We start from the raw sequence: 19,388 nt of genomic DNA on the forward strand, positions 1-19,388 counted from the left end.
CCAAGGTAGGAGAAGTTGCACAAGGACTTAAATAATTAAATCAAGCTTAAATAATTGATAATCGAAAGGACTTAATGATATATTTATATACTTATATGTATATAAGTACACTTTTAAATCAAGGACGCGGTTTCGCGATCCTTGTCCTTTGCTTTCGCATTTCAGTTTGCCGTCGCGCTTTGCGCCCAGGCTTTTTACTTTCGTATTTACTGCTTATTGTCTTTTAATTCAAGGACGCGGTTTCGCGGTCCTTGTCCTTTGCTTACGCACTTTCTGTTTCTGTTGCCGTCGCGCTTTGCGCCCAGGCTTTTGCTTTCATAGTTACTATTTACTGTCTTTTGATTCAAGGACGCGGTTTCGCGATCCTTGTCCCTTGCTTTCGCAGTTTCTGTTTGCCGTCGCGCTTCGCGCCCAGGCACTTCCTTTTCGCATTATTATCTTTTGTTTCTTTTCCTTGCCATAGACTCAGAGTTTTCGAGAGGAATACCTATTCCTCTTTTCACCCGATACGTTTTGGGAAAACCCTTAATCTGGAGCAAGACCAAGTTGTTGGGTGATAGGTTCTTTTGTGAAACCCATTTACCAAAACCAGTGTCGTGACTTACATAGCACCCAGACACTGCGTCATCGGATGTCAGATTCGAGAAAATCACATGCCTTATGTTGGCAAGATTGTGTTGGTTTCGAAAGGTTTGATATGTTAAAATAGATTTTAAAAAAAACATTATATCTTTGTGAAACACACTCCCGAGGCTCCTATTAAGGACCTGTATCCCTTTTCTCGTAAGCGTACTTCTAAAACATGCGAGACATGTTAGTACTACGACGATTGGATGAGAGAGTCTTATGACCTCGATTAATGCTTAGTGCAGGTTGTTGAAAACACATATAAGAGTGGGATAGCCTTCATAGGCAAGATGCTTGTTTCGGTCTAATGGACCAGAGCATGAAGAATGAGGCAACGGCTAAGAAACTCCGTCGCGCTCAATTCAACCTTGCTTCGTCAAGAGAGAGGACGAAGGATACCAACTCCGATGGACAGTCCATTTATGGCTTTCAAAAAGGGCAAAAGACCCGTTTTTCCCCAGTTATCGGAGGATAGGGGGAGGGATAGGGGCTACATAAGTTAGCCTAACACTTCTGCAGAAGTTGGATGCATCCCTATCAGGCCTTGGGGACTTACTCTCTCGACCATCGGTCGTCTCCATAGGAATAGGATCCAGTCAGACAACCGAGGTATATTAAAATACTTAACATAATGAACACTCGGTTTGGACTCGACTGTTTCGACTCACGTGCCATGTATGTACCCGCATGGCCGGTTATCAAGTAATAACTAAATTGAGCATGCACACCTTTTCAGTTTGTTGTACTTAGCTTATTCCTCCAGTCTATCTGCTTAGTTCGCTCGTTACTACCTGTTGCATAAATTATCTATGCCTAATTTAGTTCTTTCTGTCTTTGTACTCTCCTGCTAGTTTTTCGCAAAACTAACCCATTTCATGGGCACAGGTGACGATTAGGTGCATCAGGCGATGGCGCGACTGCGAGATGATTTAAGGATCCACTGTTTCTGCTCGTAGTGCTTCTCCTTGACATTTTTGGTTTTTGATACGGTTTTCCCTTGAGGAAACCCAAATTTTGTACAAACTTGATACTCTCTTCAAATAGAAGGAATGGTTTCCTAAGTATTATTGCAGATCGTCCATGGTAAATCTTTGTTTTTCTCGCTAACGTGCCCAAGGTTGTCAAACCCGTCCTTTTTCTTTTAAAAGAAATCGTTTCCGCTGATTTAGAAATAAACTCTGTAAAGAAAAGGTATTTTCCAACTACTTCAAGGAATTTATAAGGTTCGAAATTTTGGGGCGTTACACTATCACTTGCATATATGCTTAAATTTGTTCATATTGATGTCTCTTGTATAAGATATGTGGCTTTAAGTTATTTAAATTATTCCATATGCATGAGTTCTTTTTGATCTTTTTGTGAGAATCCAAGATTACAATCACAAAAGTGCATACCGAAAGTGCATGTTTCAATGTTTTTGGTTTATTTAAATAGAGATACGTATACATATATATATGTATACGTATTTATATATATATATATATAAATATATATATATATGTACAATTAAGGATTATATTTCAACAAATATGTGTAAGAGAACACATATTTTAACACCCCCCCTCAATCTTTGCGGGAAAACGAAAAGATTGAAAAAAGGGCAAGACTCCAAGAGGCTTCGGCAAGGATGCAATTGAAACTTGAAAATGCCTTCCTCCAATAGTCTTCAAAATGGTGAACACATTTCCCGAACCATCCAGGGTACTTCTCTTTGTCCTATCTCAAAGATCCTGTGGAATAACAACAAAGAACAAGTAAAAAATATCTTTGCACTTTACTCAAATGGAACATTCCTAACAAGGTGCAAAAATGTATGCATAATAGGATAATTACTTTAGCATGAAAAGAAAATTTAGAAAACCAAAGTTTCAAAAATCAAATATCATGTTAAAGAGTGAGCGGAAACGAATTGCAAGAATGCATAATGCATTCATAAAGTCCAACATTGGACAAACACAACCCCATAATGAGGAATAACAAAATGGTCCACTAAGGGACACCACAATAAGCCTACGAAGAGGCATAAGCTACATATGCTTTAATGAGGGCCTAAAAGGCCATAATGAGCATATGCATATACTATCATAAAATGAATTAACACTTAAAGAAATCATTAATGACCATGCTCTAAACATACTTTAGTCAAAATGAACACAATAGTTCAAAAGGTTTTTTAAAAGAACACGGATACAAATGTTCAAAGACATGACGAATATGATTTTCAATAAGAGGGGCTTTATAAAGGTATATTTAACACGCATAATAGAGTTTTTCACATCTTTAAGGAGAAGATCTATGTCAAACAAATGTCATAAATAAGAAGCATGATTTGACTAAGTATATTAAAATGTTTACCCTAGATTCAAAAATGAATATCATTTGAGATAAAAGACTCATTGTGCATATCAAAAAGTCGTCGAAAAACTGAAAGCACTTAATATATAGATTAAATGTTACAATATCAATTTGATTTAAAAATATATCATGGATATGATTTACTTAAAAACCCAAGTTATGAATAAAATTTTTGCAATTTTCAATAGTAGTTCATCCACTACAAGCAACTACCTCATTAGTCCTCCAAAACCCACAAATCAAGTGTATAAGCTACTAGATCAAGAATATAAATATAATGTCATTAAAGGCCAAATAACATACACAAAGTTGTGCAAAAGAACCTCTTGTCTACATGTAATAATACTTGAAATGAGTGTATCAACGATAAGAACAAGAGAATACACGCCAACATGGACTAAAAGCATGTCTTGTCTATGTAAAAATACACTCAAGACCAAGTATGTTCAGCTACTAGAACAAGAGTAACAAGCCAACCATGGGTTAAAAACATAATACATCTCTTGTGTACATAAAATGGCACTTGAATTGAGTGAAAGAAGTCAACCATGGGCATACATCTCAGCGACTAGAATAAGGACACAAATGCCAACATGGACTAAAGATCACACACCATGGTGTGAATCAACGTGTCTTGTCTACATATGATAATACTCAAGACAAGTGTGTTTAGCTACTAGACCAAGAGAAACAAAGCCAACAAAGGGCTACCAACACACAAAGGTGTAATAAAATTCTTGTCTACATATGATAACACTTAGATAAGAGTTATAAAAGGAGAAGACTTTTGAGGAAATAAAACTTGTAATGACAAACATATAAATAAAACCTTGAATCAATAGAACAATATTCTTCAAAAAGAATACTCATAACAATAATGTTTTGGAATAAATGTGTGAATATACACACACCAAGAATACTTGTGCACAAAAGCACAAAACACAAATGCACTCATAAGATTCATAAACAATAAAAGGTTGGGTAATAATCCCAAAAACCTTGATTTTAGTATACCTTAAAACATTTAAGGTTTCAAACATCATATATCCATCACATTTATATATAAATAAGAGCATCCATAAAATCAATGGCAAAAAACAAACGAGTGACACACTCATAATTAGAGATCATATACCAAATCATTCTAGAGTCCCAAGGTGCCCATAACTCACCTCAATCACCATCTATAATATGGCAAGTGGACAATCTAAAATGACATAACACAAGGTGTCCATAACTCACCTCAACAACCATCTCTAATACAATAATAAGGCCATAAAAAAGGATTGATGCATCATATAACATGTGATGGATAGAAGATAAAATGCTATAAAAAGGCAATGAACTCTTAGGGAAAACATTTTCCAAATATGTGATTTTACAAAGAGGGCCGATTCAAAGGTCCAACATAATTAATCACAACAATATGTCATATAACAATAATGTTGCATATATACGAAATTATAATCATTATAAAAAAAAGACTTTAATAAACACAACATGAAATATTTAAGCTATGTCATATGTGAGAAAGAAATTGGAATAATCCAAGAAACAAATCAAGCCTTTATAATTTGCAATTATACGTATACCAAGATGTAAAATGGCAATAATCTTAAATGTGTAAATTTAGGACAACATGTACCAAGATATTGTGGAATGATAAAAGAAACAATCTTACAATTCCATTAAAAAAACAAACACAAGCCCTAAAGAAGGCAATAAAAACATCTCTTTATTGAAAAGATAGTACCATGTGAAAATGTCTATGAATAGACAATACACATACAAGCATGAATACTTTATAAAAGAAGTGTACGAAGACACTCTCACAACACTTGAACAAAATACGCAAAAAGCGTAATAATATCAAACATGCAATGATGCATGTATTTCATAAAAGATGCAAATGCTTGAGACTCTCAAGCTTTAATTATGCAATTATATGATTGATAAATGCAATTTAAGACAAAAAAGACCATATTATGGCCAATGTAGGCATCCTAAGAGATACAATCAAGAGGTTTTTGAAACCTTATGTGAAAAATACAAACAAATACGTTTATAAAGTTGCATCATTAGAAGAAAAATCAAAAATAAATGAAATCTTTTATACCAAATGATGCAATAGATACACTATGCATTCTATATAGTGTGGGAAATTCTTTTAAAAGATCTTTTACTATGGTTCGAACAACCTATTTATCACAAACAATTTTTCAAAAATCCTTTAAATAAACCAAAAACATTGAAACATGCACTAAAATTCATAAACAAGAGAGGAACTCAAAACAAATTAGACTTTATATGAGAGAAAAGAGTTTTTAAACAAAGATCATTAATCAAGAAATCATATATAATTTTTAAAAGTTAATTTATAGGTCAATCATGAAATACTTATGTAAACATCATAAATCCCACATAATTGAAGATAATTTTTAAAAAAACATAAATTACTATTTATATGTGATGAGTAATCGATAAACATATAAACAAGAATTATATATTTGAATAGCAAACAAGTTTACTAAATTTAAAAGGAGATATTTTAAAATTTTTGAACATGCAAAATGTGAAAAGAAGTGATTCAACTATTATAAACACTACATATGCAAAAAATAGTTTCATAATGCATAATATGTTAAGAAAAGAGATACATACCGAAAACTTAAGAAAAAGAGAAGGACAATGAATACACCATTTTTTGATCAACACGCTTTCCGTTGCATCAAAGGATAACCCCATCGTGACCTTGCTCTGATACCATGTTAGAAAGTGGCTTTGAATACTTTAGGTTTGATAATGAACCCATACACATGCACATGAAGTGCGAATATACCCACTCAAGGGAACAACACAAGCACATCATGTGCTAATACATAAACCCATAAAAGGGGTAAATATGACTTAAAGTCATAAGTTGAATATTATTGAAGAAAAAGGAAGAAGAGGGTAAAAACCCTATACAATGGAGCATAAGCTCCTCCAAGGAGTGAAGAATACAAAGGGGGCAAGCCCCTTTTTATAAGCACAAAAGGGACCACCTTAAGGGCTCCCAAGTGAGACGTTAGAGAGCCCCCAACGGTCACATTTGTGACCGTTGGGGGCTCCCAACGTCTCTATTGGGAGGCCCCCAATGTGGTACGAATATGAAAAATAAAAAATAAAAAACAGAAATTTAAAGGAAAAATTACAATGCATATTTCAATTGAAATATGCGTAAAATGACAAATTACAAGAATACCCTTGAGGGTATTTTAGGAAGATAAAATATATATATATATATATTTATATATATATAAATAGAGATACGTATACATATATATATATATACATGTATACGTATCTTTATATATATATATATAAATATATATATGTACAATTAAGGATTATATTTCAACAAATATGTGTAGGAGAACACATATTTTAACAGATACATCGAAGACGTCCTTTCTCAATCCATCGCATCTTTAAGTGCCTGTAGAGAGAAGAAACAAAAAGATTCCAAATATTTACCAAAGAAGGCTTTACTGAGAATTTGAGTTTATTTTTGGAAAATTTCTTTAGAAGATGGGTTTAGATCCGGGGATTTGAAGAAATATTCAAGGTTTGAACCTCAAACCGAGGAATATAGAGTCTTGAATCCAAGTGGATACTGGATCAACTATCTGAACATTTTAGAATTTATTTTTGGTATTTTTATAAAATTTAATATGAAAATTGTATAGTGAAGCTCAAATTTGGATTTTAACATTGGATCTGGATCCGAGATTGAGTCAGATATATAAAATGGATTTAATTTCAATAAAACCTGAGAAATAAAATGAAATTTAGATTTAAAATTGACTCAATTACTCAGAAAATGGTATCAGGGGTAAAAAGGGAATATTTATAAGATTTTGAAAAATTTGGAGTGTTTACACCTGTAGAGAGAAGAAACTAAAAGATTTCAACTATACAAGGAAAATATCTTGCTCAATAGTTATAAAGTTTTAAAAGTAGTATATTTTAAAACAAGAATAGAATTTTCAAACAAAGTAGTAATAATTTTTAGAAACATTAGATGATCATTAAGAAAGACAAGAGGAGTATTCCTTAAGGATGTTTTTTTATAAAATTGAACCATAATCATAAAATCAACATATTTTTCAAGAAACCATAACATTGACCATAAGAAAATTTGATCATTAAAGGACATATGATTCATTAAGAAGAGATAAACAATTATGCATAAATAATATCCTAAGCATTTCATTCATGCATATAATAAAAAAATAGGTCTCAAAAAAGAGTTAATTAACTTCATGTATATAATAATGTGAACAAGATAATCAATATGAAACACACATATATATCTAACATGCAATTAAATCATATTTAATCCACATAAGATGACAATAAAAATAGCTATTTTTATCAATAAAATGCATGATTTTAATATAAAGAATCAAATAGCCTTCAATTATGAACAAAAGTGTCTACCAATATCAAATACTCAACATACAAGTATTTTTGTAAGGAACACTCTCAACACCCACCAAGGGGCACAAACAAGAATAAGGTTTTATTAAACATCACAAGCATGCAAAAAATGCTTTAAATTTTTATCTATAAGCATCTTCCGTACAAGAAAAAATAAGTAGTAAAAGATTAGAAATTTCAAAGAGAGATTTAGAAAAATAACCACATAACAAAGAGAATGATATTTGCAAATCAATACTAATTTATGAAAAATATGAAGAGATTTAAATTCTCACATATATCAAGAAGTGATACTTTACAAATTTTAACAATAGTTTGATCAACATAGGAATCACCTCTCTAGGCCTCCAAACCTCATGCATCAAGTGTATTAATGACTAGAACAAGTGCATAATCATCATGCCACTAAAGAGCCAAAGACACACACGAATGTGTGTATAAACATCTCTTGTACACATATAATGACACTTAAAAACAAGTATATTAGCGACTAGATAAAGAGTATAATGCCAACGATGGGCTGAAATCATACATGAAGGTGTGAATAAACATCTATCATCTATATATAATGATACTTAAAAATTAAGTGTATCAACGACTAAATTAGAGTATAATGCCAACGATGGGCTAAAATCACACATGAAGGTGTTAATAAACATCTTTTGTCTACATATAATGACACTAAAAAATCAAGCGTATCACCGACTAGATTAAGAATATAACCACAATGTCAACAATAGGCTAAAAACACACACGAAGGTGTGAACAAATATCTCTTGTCTACATATAATGACACCTAGATAAGAGGCATAATAGGAGGAAACACAAAAGGTATGAGAGCTTGTAATGAAAACACACAAATGTTATCAATAAAAATATTAATTTTAATCATCTTTTGAAACACCATAGTTTCGAAAATAGATGGATATCACAGATAAACAGAGTTACAAGAATCCATAATAATAATGGCCATACAACAAATAAGTGATACAACACACTCATATCTAGAGATCAAACAAGTGTCAGTTAGAGCCAAACCATACGTTGACAATCTAAACTGGCATAAAACTCACCTCAACAAATATCTGAATAAAAAATAACAAGGCCAAAAAAAATGATGCATCGTATAAAATTTTATGATTGACACAACAAATGTCATAAGAAGGCAATAAATACTCACGAAAATCATTTTCCAAACAAGTGAGTTCAAATATAAGAACCGATTTGAAAAAAAAAGTTTCAAATCAAATCCAATAACGGTTGATGAAAAACTTGGACTGAATATAGTGCAATCATAAGCATCGGTAATATAAGCAAACTATATAGAAAGATAGCTCAATCTAGATTACATGTTTACTATGAGACGATCAATGCCATTAAAGAGGACCAAAATGTATATAGAGATTCTCAAAAACCATATAAAAAACCAAGTGCGTGCACAAGTACAACTAATCATGGATTCTCACAAAAAGATCAAAAAGAACTCATGCATATGGAATAATTTAAATAACTTAAAGCCACATATCTTATACAAGAGACATCCATATGAACAAATTTAAGCATATATGCAAGTGATAGATTTAAGACACTAAGGGCACAATATAAAAATTTATATTTCGTAAATAACAAGTATGCAATGAATCAAGAGTCTTTAATCAAGAACACACATGTTCACCAAAAATCTAAGTGGACAAACACGTCCATCAATAATGGACAAGTACTAAAGTGAACCATGAGAGAAACACATATAACTCTTATATAAGCACATAATTGTCTCATGATTCTCAACTTAATATTTTATTAAAAACTAAGTATGTAACACAATATTTAAATCACATGCAAAGCATGTAAAATAATGCTACGAGACTAATAACATAATCATAAGTACCACAAAAAAGATCAACAATATAGACACCTAATATCATAACTATTGTCCCACAAAAGACCCATAAAAGACATTTATTAAAGTGAATGACTCCTCATAAGAAATTATGCTCAATACCTTATGCACGAATAAACAATCTTATTCATTATGTAAGGCAATCATAAGTGCATAATAATCAAATATCAATAAAAATTATTTTATAAGCTAGATCATAATTTTCAACACTTTATATGCTACTTTTAATACACCAAGAGTAAAGAGAAATATTAAACACAAATTCAAGCAAAATTTCATAAAATTATACTTGTGAAATACACACATCATTATTTTAAAATATCTCAAATTTTTTAAAATATACAACAATTTATCAAAAAAGAACAAAACCAAGTTCAATAATACGAACATGATTTTATAATCATGACTTCAAATAAAGCAGCTAAATTTCAACAATACATGTTTAAGCATACACGATTGTATACATATATATCAAATAAAGCAAGTTTTGAAAAATTAAGATTCAAACATGATTTCAAAGCATACATATATCTATTTTTAAAAAAATAAACAAATAAGTCTTATGAGATATTTAATAAAAAAAGGCCAAAATGGGCAACAACACAAGCACTAAGTGCATATAAAACATCAAGGAACTAAATAGAAAAACACAAAATTTAAAAAATATTCATCTATATTAAGCATAAATGCTTAAGAGAAGCATTAACAAATAAGGGGAACAAAGCCCCTTTATATATACATTACAAGGGAGAGAGACCAAATGGGAGCTCCCAACTGTCATATTTATGACCGTTGGAGAGCCTCCAATGACTCTATGGTCAAAAGATCATAGAGCCCTTACTTAAAAGGAAAAATTATAAAAAAAGAAAAATAAATAAAAGAGGGAAAAATTGTTCCTAATGAACAATCTCTATTATATGAGTAAAATGATGAAAATACTCCTAGAGGATATTTACCTATTACATTATTATAATATATATATATATATATAACTTTTTTGACGAATTTTACTTTCTTTATCTAGTCGCTGATACACTTGTTTTTAAGTGTCATTATATGTAGACAAGAGATTCTTTAAAAAAAAAAAAAAATCGTCTTTTTATAAAAAGCTTTTAACGAAAATTTTTCTTTAGGGTTTACAGAAACCCTCTCTCCCTCTCCCTCTTGCAGGCTACCCTCCAAAAACTTCTCCCCATCAAGCTCCACCACCCTCCGATCCTCCATGGTCTCCATCTCTCGTTCATCCCCAACGGCCTCCACCTTCTCTCGTTCACGCATCTCTCTCTCTCCCGATTTCTCTCGTATTCACCCTCACCGAAACCCTCTTCCTCAAACCCTCCATCTCCGAACCCCCCTTCCTCCGCCATCGATGCCCAACGGCCCTCCTTCCTGAATCCTCTTCCCCCTCTTTAAGAGGGGCACGAGGGGGGAAACCTTCATATCTGTTATCACCCCCGCATCTTCTTCCCTTCGATCACTCCTCCTTCTCTCTTCGGAATACCTGCAAGTCGGAGAAGATCAACCCCTCCTGCGAAGCCACAGCCCACAAATGGCATTACCCCTTCTCCTTCTTCCCTTTCTCTCACGATCCATCCTCTTTGAGTAACACGGCATCTATAATCTTCAGCCTCACGCATTCCACCATCAAGTTTTCCCATCCTTCAGCAAAAGGAAGCCCTTCAGGATAAGCACGAAGCATCTACTGCCTCATTCCGAGCTCCTGTAAACCACGGTTAAAGGAGCAATCCTCCAAAGCTCTACCAAGGGTATACAAAGAAGAAGCCCCCCCTTTATCATTTCCTCAATTCTATGACATATCTGAAGCCCTGGAGGCGTCGGTTGTTTACCTCCCTTCACCATCGAGTCTCTCTGATACGGGAAATACCTCCCTCTCCTCTCTCCGTCAAGAATCCCTGCAAAATTCAGGTAAAGAATTCCCCCTTCATCTGCCGATTTTCTATAAGCATTTTTCGCATATTGTTCTTCTTTCTTTTTTCTTTCTTTTAATGCATCCATGGTAAGATCGATCTACATATAGCAGGGTCGATCTACCAAGTGCTACAACAATTGGAATGTCTCATTCCAACATAAGTTTTCCCATTTATTTCTGTTTGCTTGTCTATTTATTCTTCATTTTTTTTTGTTGTTTTCTGCAAGACATTTTCGAGTTCCCCTTAATTCATTATATATTCTGTACGATCTGCTAGCTAATTCTGTATTAGCACCGTCTGGTAAAAAGCATCTTCATCATCGTTGATTTTTTTTATTATTATTGGGTTCCCTTGTTTGCATTGATTTCTCTGTTTTATCTTAAATTGCTTGTTTTCACCCCCATGTTATCACCTGGTCAAGTCATCCTTGACAACAAAAAAAAAGGGAATATAATACATAATACTAGCCATCTACCATTGTGAATCAATAGCTACATTGATTTGCCACCCGGATTCATAATGTCGATGTCGATGCCAATGCCTGATCTATTCGTAGATAGGTGGAAATTTTCTTTCCCACATTGTCACTGTCCATATTTCCTGTATCTTTCTTGGATTCATTTTATTTTCAGCATCTTCTTAATGATATTTTAATGATTCTGAAATTTTGATTTATTGTTGGCATCTCCCATCATCATTTTGCTTTCATTCTAAATTATCCATGAATGTTCGTATATTTTGCATTGGCATGTTTCATTTTTTTAAGTCTTGCTTTCAGATATATTGGTTTGTGTTCATCATTTTAGAGATGATATATGTTAGATCAATCATATCCATTGGTTCAGCATATTTTGCATACCGGATAGCATCCATGGAGACCAACCACTTTGCCAATCTGCCCAAGCTGGCATACTTTGATTTCACATCAGTATACAGAAAAGGAAGCTGCAATTAGCTATCTTGAAGGAGTAGTTCAGAAGCTCTGCACCATCAAAGGAATGAGGATAGAGGCACCAATTCTTTGTGTAAGAATGAAGATATCTACATTCAAGCTTGAACAAGGGAATCTGAAAGGGTGTAAAAAGCTTCTTGATGGAAGGAAAAACACTTTGGACAGCATGACTGATATTGATTCTTCAGTTTATGCTGACTATCATTATATTTCATCTCAATATCACAAGACTCGTCAGGAGTTTACAAAGTTTTATAAAAACGCTCTTCTTTATTTAGCATGTGACATTGTGGAAACTCTTTTAAAACTATTCAAGCTGGTCTCTCTCTCTGTGTGTATATATATATATATATATATATATATATATATATATATGTGTGTGTGTGTGTGTGCGCGTGTGCGCATGTGTGTATCAGATATACACATTATGTGCATTCCGGCATGTTCTTAAAGAAGAGAGTTGCTGTTCATAGATTGAAGTAGCCATACAGGTATCATGTTGTGATGGATTTTTACTTGTTTATTTAGTGCAAATGGTTTCTATAGTCCACATAACTGCATTGTTATTGATTATTTCCAGTTAGTGCACACACTAAAAGTATATTTCTCATCACCTGTGAATTGCTGAGTTATTTAAAAATTTTGTTTCAGTTCATCTCTTGGTAATGTCTATTACTTCTGTTAGGTGGTTAATAACATGATATCAATAGCTAGAGCTTAATCTTATGCTACAAAGTCTTATCTGTATTTGCATGATTAGAAAAGCAACACCCATCTACCGGCTGGACCCTATAGTCCAGTTGCAAATCGCATCATTCACCATCACTCCAGCACATATCCCATTGCTGCATTTATCTGCTATCACACACCCACGGTACCTTTTTCATAAGCATACACTCACAGTAACTACCACCCAATGTCCCCACCTACACAGCACCACCATGCTGCACCTTGTAGCTATACCTTTCTCACTTCCTGTATCCCATTATCATTAGCCTCCCACCATATATCCTTGCTACAGCACTCCCACTGCTTGCTGAAGCTCAATACACCCAGCCCCTGTATATAGCCTCCATTTTCACAATGATATTGCCCACTCTATACATGTATTGTGGAAATTAATATTTTAGAATCTTTTATGTTGCCATTTTTTTATATTGTTCCATCCCATGTTACTCTTATATTTTGGATGATTTGGATGATAATGATTTTTTTTGTACAGGAACAACATGGCCATCTCCTGTTAGCAGTGCTACTTACCTTGATACAAGTCCTCTGGTAGTTTCCAGTGTGCAGAGATATTATAGGGTTGATGTATCGACTGTCTGCAAAGAATTTACTGCTCCAGAAGGAAGTACTATCATAACAAGGTCGTCGGGCAATTTAAATTGACAATACCAGCTGAACTCAAGGTTCTTACATGGCATTTTTTTCATTTTTTCTGGAGCTGATTTAATATACAGCATGTTCCATATTTAGTATCCATACCATCTCGGCAGCATTTACACTTAGTGATGTTTGTTAGCTGTAACAGATTGGGAACTGCATGTCTGTACATCCCATGTTTCCTTTTTTTGTCTCATTGGCATAATATCTCCCTCGCTACTGAAGTTCTGTCTTTATATTAGCATGAAGATGCATTAAAATCATCTCTTAGCTTCATAATGCAAATATGCTGAAATTGGCTGATATTGGCATATGTCTTGAAGGGCTTCTGGTTTGGTCAATTGATTCAAAGAGGGCTAAATTCGATAGGAAATTAGTTTGTTTTGAGAAATTCAAGCTTGGGTAAGGCCATGATTAAAATGATTATTTGGAATAATATGAAGAATTTCCTCTAACATACATATGTCCTCGTATAAGTTTGGGTATTGAATTTTGATATAGCATCCTTCATTTCCCTATGTATTTTTTTTCTCTTGCACTTTGCTCTATATTAAGTCCGTTTTGCAGGAAATACATGGGAACCACTACTTTCTTTCATTAAAGACTCTTGTAATCTTAAATTGATAGCTAGATTATAAATTTACATTCTTTGCATTAGATTAGAATGGATGAGCATATACATATTGCTTGTTTTCATATCATTTCCTTATTTTATTTCAAGAATTTCACAAATGAAGAACACGAATGGCATGTGCACCATTTTGTAAAAGGTAATTAATCCTAAGTTGATGATTTACATCAATGGCCATAGTCAGGATGTAAACAAAACTTAGGATTTTTATCTTTTATAAAATAACACTGGATCCACACTGGATCCTCTTCAAAAATCATCATATTTTTTTAAATATTTTCTTCTTTCATAATAGTTTAGCTTAAAATTAACTCAAAATATATATCAATGGCCATAGTCAGGATATATTGAGAGTTAATTTCTTTTTAAACTCTATAAAAGCACCAAAATATGTTTCATTCTTCACCTGAATTCAAATATGATTATTATATAATACATTCAATGACCATAGTCAGGAGTGTATTATATCCTCAATCTTATTTTGATTCATTTAAAGAATGAAATATGATTTTCAAAATCCAATTTTAAATTCATTCATCATTTAGGATAGAATTGCATCATATTTTCAAAATTCTCTTTCAAAATCCAAGTGATCTTGAATATCTTTTCTTCAAATTCTATTTCAATTCATCAATTCTACCTCATTTTCGAAATTCGATTTCAAAGTCCAATTTGACTTTGAAATTTCAAATTTATTCTATATTCAAAACTCCAATCAAATTCAAAGTTCAAATTAACTTTGAAATTCTTGATTCATCTTCTGATTTCAAATTCAAAATCAAGTTTATTTTCTCAAATTCAAAATCCAAGTTTGGAGATTGATTTTGAATCTCAAAAAAAATCGATTCTTTTCTAAAGTTTTAAATTCAAAACTGGGTTTTCAAAACCCAGACCCATCTTCAAAAGTCCCATTTGGACTTTCAAAATCCATCTTAGGGTCCAGAATCCAACTCCGTCTTGGATCCCAGACTTCAGATCCAAAATCTATTTTAGGTTCCAAATTCCAAATCCAATCCAACCTTAGATCTCAGATTCCAAATCCAATTTCATTTAGAAATTCGAAACTCAACTTCCATCTTGGATCTCAGACTTCGGATCCAATTCCATTTAGGATCCAGAATTCAACTTTATCTTGGATCTTAGACTTTGGATTCAATTCCCTTTAGGATCCAGAATTCAATTCCATCTTGGATCTCAGACTTCAAATCCAAATTTCGGATCTAATTCCATCTTGGATCTCAGATTTTAGATCCAATTCTCATTTGGGATTCTAAATCCAGAATTCAATTTTATCTTGGATCTCAATTCTATTTAGGATTCAGACGTCAGATTCAAATTTCATTCCATTCCAGATTTCAAAACCCAAGTTTATCTTGATTCCCAAAATTCCAAAAACCAATTCTGTTTCTCAATTCTATTTGGATTTCTCAAATCTCATTTTGATTTCAAACTTCAAAGCTAGAATTCAATTCCATTTCAAATTTCATCTCTATCCAGATTCAAAATTCAAATCAAAAACCATTTCTAACTCTGAAACCTCATCTTTTTTTCAGCTTCAAATCCTTCTTTTCAAAGTCAAAATTTATTTTCCCAACTCTGATTATTTCAAAGACTCAGAACTTCAAAATATCTTTTCTGATCTACCTCAAATTCTAAGTTAGATTTAATCATTCAAAAACCATTTCTTCACTCTATTATCAAATTCATCTCAGAAACACTTGGAAATTTCCAAAATCATTCTTTTCAAAAAAAACATACATCCTTGCATTGCACAAGCATGATTCTTTGTGCATTTAGATTTAAGATAAATTCTTAGATAATATTTAGGCAAAGCAAAGAGGCATAAATTCGATCCTTGGTTCAATTACCCCTGGTAAAGGCGCCAGGAACGATCGAACCTCGTACCAACGAGCGAGCTTCATCTCTCCATTTTTCCGCAAAATATTTCAAAACGGAGGCGAGTAATTTTCTTAAATATTTTTCAAATCAAGGTCAGATGAGACCCCGCAAAAGAGTTCATCTTTCTCTTCTTCTTTTTTCTCTTCTCTCTTCTTTTCTGTCTTTTATTTTCTCCCTTCAAAAAGAAGGAAATAGAGATTAGAAAGGAAAAAGAGAAGGAAGAGAGAGAAATAACAAGAGAGGAAAAATTTTGCGATGATCACAACAGGCTCTTAAAGATAAGATGGATTGAGAAAGGACATCTTTGATGTATCATGTCGTAAAGATGGAGATAGTTGATGCACAAGTTTGGAGATGATCATCAATAAAGGCATTTGAAGACTTGGATCCTTCTCATTGATTCTTTTTTGTATTTCCAAACTTTCGATATATCACACCATAAATTTAAGGGAGAGTTAAGATGTACATGTGTGTATATATATATATATATATATATATATATATATATATATTATTTATAATAATGTAATAGGTAAATATCCTCTAGGGGTATTTTTGTCATTTTACTCATGTAATAGGGACCGTTCATTAGGAACAATTTTTTTTTATTTATTTTTCCTTTTTTGTAATTTTCCCTTTTAAGCAAGGGCTCTATGGTTTTTTTACCATAGATTCATTAGAGGTTCTCCAACGATCATAAATATGACTGTTGGGAGCTCCCAACAACTTTATTGGGAGCTCCCATTTGGTCTTTCCCCTTTATAATTTGTATATAAAGGGGCTTTGTTCATCTTTATTTGTTAATGCTTCTCTTAAGCATTTATGCTCAATAAAGATGAATATTTTTTACATTTTGTGTTTTTTCATTTAGTTTTTTGATGTTTTATATGCACTTAGTGCTTGTGTTGTTGCCCCTTGTTAGCTATTGTTTTGTCCTATAGTGGACTTGTGTTTTTTACACATTGTGGTTGCGAACTTGTAAGCCATTAATGGCATTGGTTTACGCCTATGCACTTTTGTGATTGTAATCATGTAAAACCCTTAATAGTTGTTATGGGCATAGAATTTTTTACAAACCCGTGACGCGCCACACTGCCCAATCTGGCCAGCCTAACGACAAAAGGTCACGCACCAACACTTCTCCATGTGTTGAATGATTTCATTGGCCCTGCGCACCACCTCGTTCACAGATGCATAGCGGAAGCTGATCAAGCACATCTCCAAATACATATTCTATTTTGTTCATGCCACTTACGTGCATAGTCATCCAATACCGACTAGCAAATGCACAGATGCCTTAGCCTCGTGTGTCATAGAACATATCCATGGGCACGTCCAAGCATAACCTCGCCACAACAGAGACAAGGCCTTGCGGCCCCCAGTCCGAAAACCAATTGATGATTGTATGTCATAGCGAAGAGCACCACCTAGGCTCGTTCGGCACAGAGTTACCGGAAGCGCCTAGGCAAAAGGGGAAGCGCGCTTCGGAAGCGCGAAACGTCGCGCTTCCGAAGCGTGGGGGGAAGCGTCCCCCTTTTTTGGGAAGCGCGCTTCCCTTTTATGGGAAGCGCTTCCCCACGCTTCCTCCTCGCTTCCCCATTTTTTCATTTTTTTCGCTTCCCCTCGCTTCCGGTTCGCTTCCTAGGTCGCTTCCGGTTCGCTTCCTAGGTCATTTCCGAGACGGTTCGGAATTTTCTTCTAAGTGGTCCCACGCTTCCCCGCTTCCTAAATTTTTGAAAGTGCCTCGCTTCCAGCTTCCCGCTCCCGCTTCCCGTATCGCTTCCCGCTCCCGCTTCCTCGACTGGTAACTCTTGTTCGGCAGCTCTTTGGCATTCATTGGCCTAATCCCGAGTCACCATACTTGGTTGGAACCACCTAAGGTCATCCCTGGGAGAATTAGCCCTAACCCACACACACTCCCGTGCGTTAAAATGCTATGCGTGAAAAACTCATCCAAATCGAGAGGTCCTTAACCAAATCTCCAAAAGCAACAACCTCTCATCTGCTAACACTGCTTAGTCAAACAACGCTTTATGTTTGTGCCACCACACACCGTCGCACCAATGAGGATATTGTTGCCTATCGCATGTCATGCTACCACCACATGTCACCGATCAAGCCGATGTATACTACACGTTCCTACACTCGATGCATTTTTCACTCAGTAGAGCTATGCATTTTATATGCCCCATTCCGAAGGCTAGGTCCAGGACATTCTCTCCCACACAAACCATTCTCTAAACGACCAAAATTTGAAGCTCAAATTCAACAGATGCTAACATCATACAAATTAAAACTAAATAACCAAAATTTGAGGCTCCTCATTGACGAAAGCAAAGTAAAATTAGTCAAAAAAGTTCAAATTTAATTCAAGCTAATAAAACGCAAATGCATACACCAATTCCGAATTTCATGTTAACTAAATCATGCAGGGGAAGAAAACGATAAAAAATAACAATTATTCAGCAGAAATTAAAATGCATCACGCATTCAGATCCAATTCACATCAAAAGACGAAGAGGTCGGAAGAATCTCGATCCATTAATCAAAAACTTTTAAAAATGATGCAGGGGGAGAGAGAGAGAGAGAGTCGCATGAAAAAAGATCAAACACCTATAGCCTATCGATCAGAGAAAGCATTTCGCCAATAGAAAGCAAAACGACGAAGGATTCAAACTCAATTTGCATAAAAAAATTGACGAAGATAATCGGAAGAATCTAGATTGCATGAGACGCTAATCTGCAGAGAGACCGAGGACGACGTACCTCTCTAAGGCGTGAAGATCTCCTAATCTCTCTCTCTCTCTCACACACACACACACACAGTTAAGCAAGAGCGGAACGAACGGGAGACGCCAAAGAGAGCTGAAGAAGTGCCGGCCTATTTATAATGGCGAGTCGCCTGAAGGGGAAGCAGAAAATTAAAAGGAAATAATATAATAAATTTACATTTTATCAATTGGTCACGGATCCTGGAAAGCCTTTTCCCTTTTCGCGGATCTCCTTTTTCGTCTGTGCGACCTTTTCTTTTCCGCAAAGGTCGAAGCTGCAAATGCCAACGTAGTCCACGTGTCGTGGGGAGTGGGTAACATTGAATGACGGAAATACCTATGTTGTTTTCTCGTAATTACGTCAAGAAAATATCTTTCAAACCCCCGAACGTCGCAAAATAGTCTCAGAAGCTGCAATCAATTTTAGGCATTAGCATTTAGCTTCTTGAGTCGG

At 34.2% G+C, this 19,388-nt stretch overlaps 1 protein-coding gene across 2 annotated transcripts in view; it reads right to left on the reverse strand.

Moving 5' to 3' along the window:
- Positions 1–19,156, reverse strand: part of LOC149813180 (uncharacterized) — a 152,779-nt gene extending 133,623 nt beyond the window's left edge. The window contains exon 1 of one of the 2 annotated variants that reach the window (XM_089992187.1): positions 19,113–19,156. The gene's annotated coding sequence lies outside the window, so the exon portion shown is untranslated. Of the gene's footprint in view, positions 1–18,929; positions 19,060–19,112 lie in introns of those variants that run through there. The other variant, XM_089992186.1, reaches the window with a different exon arrangement.
- Between the last annotated feature and the right edge of the window lie 232 nt (positions 19,157–19,388).

This window comes from Nuphar pumila, chromosome 16, assembly GCF_984573655.1.
Source record: "Nuphar pumila chromosome 16, dmNupPumi1.hap1.1, whole genome shotgun sequence".
Taxonomy (NCBI): Eukaryota; Viridiplantae; Streptophyta; class Magnoliopsida; order Nymphaeales; family Nymphaeaceae; genus Nuphar; species Nuphar pumila.